The sequence below is a fragment of the Pinus tabuliformis genome, chromosome 1_1, assembly GCF_031772625.1.
Source record: "Pinus tabuliformis cultivar Carrire ecotype Pingquan chromosome 1_1, CPIR1, whole genome shotgun sequence".
NCBI classification, from domain to species: Eukaryota; Viridiplantae; Streptophyta; class Pinopsida; order Pinales; family Pinaceae; genus Pinus; species Pinus tabuliformis.
In genome coordinates this window covers 83,127,241-83,131,923 of record NC_142297.1, presented here as the reverse complement: position 1 = coordinate 83,131,923, position 4,683 = coordinate 83,127,241, and the positions used below count along the sequence as shown (strand labels likewise).

Genomic DNA, 4,683 nt, shown 5'->3' with positions numbered 1-4,683 from the left:
AGCACAAGAGGCAGAGGTGGGAGGTAGAACTATCAATCCTGGAATACCACTCTTTCATCTAAGGATGCCTAACCGCTTCTTTAGAGAAGGTAGTTAGTGAAGTCATCTCCATAGAAAAGGTAGTTTTGGTAAGTTCTAGATGAATTAAAAGGGTCTAGGTTATTTCCTTCATTCTGCAGAATCTGAAAACTGAGCCTTATAGGTGAATCCATTATTCATCAAGATCCTTTTGCAATCTCCCACTGCTAAAGATATTCCTCGTTATTCTTTTGACCATTGGATTTTTTCTAGAGACACTAAAAGATTTCTTATATGCAGATGAGGATGTTGATATCGGGTGATTCCCATTACTAGCTGAAGGAACTAAAATATTTTGCAGACTTTGTTGTTAAGCCATAATTACTGTAGACTACTGATTCATACACACAAAATGGAACATCAAATGGATTATCACCTACATCATCCGCATTTTAAACTTTCACTGTCGTCTATAACAATGAACTACTATGCTTTATTTTGGAGAAATCATGTTCCAATTGTTGTTGGAAGGAAGCCTATGGTAAACTGAAGCATGTTTCCTGCAACCAAAATGAATGAATCAGTCAACGAAACAAATATTACAATTTATACAAACACTTTTACCTGGAAAGGAAGAGTAATCATGAAACATGAACTCATACCTCTGCTTATTATTGACAAGGAATCCCTAGGGGGAGACACTAGATAAATTTTATAAAATCTTTTCAAAATAAACCAGCTATATTATCAATTTGAAAAAAAATATTCACTGACAATGGAAATGCAATACCCAAGTAGTGATATCCATAAGCATGAATGAGGCAAAAAAAATTATTGCACTTCTATAAAATACGTAAATGTTATAACCTTTATCCTAGCATGTGCTTCTAAGAATAATGGAAGTCCCAGAGTTCTTCTATGTACCTCTTTAGGTAGAAGGAAACCTGCATCCTAGCATGTGCTTCTAAGAAGAATGGAAGTCTCAGAGTTCTTCTATGTACCTCTTTAGGTAGCCCCCTTCTAGAGTCACAGTTATGCCCATCCACACCATGAGGATATTCTGGGCCACTGTAAGAGGGATTGTTCTTAGAATGTATGGTATCGATAGTTTGAGCTTCTGGTCTAAAAGCTAGCCCTTGTGATGATTTTATAAGCTGGAGGCATATTTTATCTTCTACTCCTGCCCATACAAAGGGATGTTGATTAAGTTTGGCATTCCTTTGTGGCATTAACCTCAAGGATGATGGAGGATCTGCAGAGTTGGAATTGTGCACTGCATTGTCTCGTCCATGCTCTAAAATCAGAGGTATCCTCCTTCTATCTAGATCCAACTCAATTCAGGGATTTCTCCTTCTTCCCTACCTGGTGAACTATCGACACTTGCTTCTGAAGCACCAACAATAATAGAATGAGAAGACTTAATTGGTGGAAATGCATGAGAATGTTCAAGAACCTTGTCATGTGGTAGGTATTAGCTATCAAATGGAGGAATGACAATTGGTTGTTCTTGCTGAAAAGGGACCATTAATGATTTTGGATCTTGAGTGTCCATCACAACACAAGGCATCGCTAGATTTTGGAACTACGTTTTCATCCTGAAGTAACAATGAAAACTGTAAATAATAATATCATTTGCTTAAAATGGTAAACCAACAAAATGATGGGCAATCTGTTATAACTAAAAGTTTTCTTTGACTGCTTGAAGCTAATGACCAGTTACAAAATCTCATTTGAGGATAAGAAGTAAATATTTTTCTCTATTAGTTAGCCATTTACTCATGATATAGCCAACCCAACATTGAACACTAAAAAGGACTGCAATTTACATGTTTCAATCCCCTTTTAGATTCACCGTAAATCATGCGTTCTGGGCCCTAGCACAGGCAAGTCAGTGTTTCCATTTGCTATAGCTGCTTCATCCTGTACCCATACCCGCATAGAATACAAAGAACAAAAACATGTGTCAGGCTAACTTGATGTTGAATCAGTCATGCTACACACAAGGATATAATCCAAGAGCAGAATATGAATAACATAATGACAAAGAGAATCCAGAGTTCAAACCTTTCTCACCAAGTAGTTGCTGACATCAGGTGTAGATGGAAGATCTGCCACATCAGTTTCGTATAAGATTCTGGTGATTGTTTGAGAAAGGCCCTCATCAAAATCTCTGTAATAACACAGACATCCAACAATATTAAAACACATGTACTTTTTGACAACAGAAAGGACATTTATAGTATAATCAAATAGAAATTTAAATGAATTTATTTCATGCTGGTGAAAGGGAAGTTTTTAAATGCATAATCAATACTAAAACCTTTCTGCATCCAAACTTAATACAAAGACATACTACTCACTTAAAAAAACCACCTCTGACATTAAAAGCTATATTTCTTGCAATACATATTATTGGTATAGGTTTACCTTTTTGCAAGGCACATAACTATGAAATTAGTAGAGGTGTAAAGTTGGATTCTCCAAGATATATTTATCTCTCATAATAATAATGGACCACTTGTTGATCCAACAGAAGCACAAGAGGCAGAGGTGGGAGGTAGAACTATCAATCCTGGAATACCACTCTTTCATCTAAGGATGCCTAACCGCTTCTTTAGAGAAGGTAGTTAGTGAAGTCATCTCCATAGAAAAGGTAGTTTCGATATGTTCTAGATGAATTAAAAGGGTCTAGGTTATTTCCTTCATTCTTCAAAATCTGAATACTGAGCCTTATAGGTGAATCCATTATTCATCAAGATCCTTTTGCAATCTCCCACTGCTAAAGATATTCCTCGTTATTCTTTTGACCATTAGATTTTTGCTAGAGACACTAAAAGATTTCTTATATGCAGATGAGGATGAGGATGTTGATATCAGGTGATTCCCATTACCAGTTGAAGGAACTAAAATATTTTGCAGGCTTTGTTGTTAAGCCATAATTACTGTAGACTACTGATTCATACACACGAAATGGAACATCAGATGGATTATCACCTACATCATCCACATTTTAAACCTTCATTGTCGTCTATAACAATGAACTGCTATGCTTTATTTTGGAGAAATCATGTTCCAATTGTTGTTGGAAGGAAGCCTATGGTAAACTGAAGCATGTTTCCTGCAACCAAAATGAATGAATTAGTCAACGAAACAAATATTACAATTTATACAAACACTTTTACCTGGAAAGGAAGAGTAATCATGAAACATGAACTCATACCTCTGCTTATTATTGACAAGGAATCCCTAGGGGGAGAAACTAGATAAATTTTATAAAATCTTTTCAAAATAAACCATCTATATTATCAGTTTGAAAAAAAAATATTCACTGACAATGGAAATGCAATATACCCAAGTAGTGATATCCATAAGCATGAATGAGGCAAAAAAAATTATTGCACTTCTATAAAATACGTAAATGTTATAACCTTTATCCTAGCATGTGCTTCTAAGAATAATGGAAGTCCCAGAGTTCTTCTATGTACCTCTTTAGGTAGAATGAAACCTGCATCCTAGCATGTGCTTCTAAGAAGAATTGAAGTCTCAGAGTTCTTCTATGTACTTCTTTAGGTAGCCCCCTTTCTAGAGTCACAGTTATGCCCATCCACACCATGAGGATATTTTGGGCCACTGTAAGAGGGATTGTTCTTAGAATGTATGGTATCGATAGTTTGAGCTTTTGGTCTAAAAGCTAGCCCTTGCGATGATTTTATAAGGTGGAGGCATATTTTATCTTCTACTCTTGCCCATACAAAGGGATGTTGATTAAGTTTGGCATTCCTTTGTGGCATTAACCTCAAGGATGATGGAGGATCTACAAAGTTGGAATTGTGCACTGCATTGTCTCGTCCATGCTCTAAAATTAGAGGTATCCTCCTTCTATCTAGATCCAACTCAATTCAGGGATTTCTCCTTCTTCCCTACCTGGTGAACTACCGACACTTGCTTCTGAAGCACCAACAATAATAGAATGAGAAGACTTAATTGGTGGAAATGCATGAGAATGTTCGAGAACCTTGTCATGTGGTAGGTATTAGCTATCAAATGGACGAATGACAATTGGTTGTTCTTGCTGAAAAGGGACCATTAATGATTTTGGATCTTGTGTGTCCATCACAACACAAGGCATCACTAGATTTTGGAACTACATTTTCATCCTGAAGTAACAATGAAAACTATAAATAATAATATCATTTGCATAGTGGGTTCCAATATGCTTAAAATGGTAAACCAACAAAATGATGGGCAATCTGTTATAGATAAAAGTTTTCTTTGACTGCTTGAAGCTAATGACCAGTTACAAAATCTCAAAATCTCATTTGAGGATAAGAAGTAAATATTTTTCTCTATTAGTTAGCCATTTACTCATGACATAGCCAACCCAACATTGAACACTAAAAAGGAATGCAATTTACATGTTTCAATCCCCTTTTAGATTCACCGTAAATCATGCATTCTGGGCCCTAGCACAGGCAAGTCAGTGTTTCCATTTGCTATAGCTGCTTCATCCTGTACCCCATACCCGCATAGAATACAAAGAACAAAAACATGTGTCAGGCTAACTTGATGTTGAATCAGTCATGCTACACACAAGGATATAATCCAAGAGCAGAATATGAATGACATAATGACAAAGAGAATCCAGAGTTCAAACCTTTGTCACCA

At 36.1% G+C, this 4,683-nt stretch overlaps 1 long non-coding RNA gene across 1 annotated transcript; it reads right to left on the bottom strand.

The window, feature by feature from the left end:
• Nucleotides 1-455: 455 nt before the first annotated feature.
• LOC149211716 (uncharacterized) lies at nt 456-2,189 on the bottom strand. The gene is made up of 3 exons (XR_016250179.1): nt 2,083-2,189; nt 1,845-1,938; nt 456-578 (listed from the first exon to the last, which is right to left on the bottom strand). It is a non-coding gene; the product is annotated as an uncharacterized LOC149211716 (long non-coding RNA).
• Nucleotides 2,190-4,683: the final 2,494 nt, after the last annotated feature.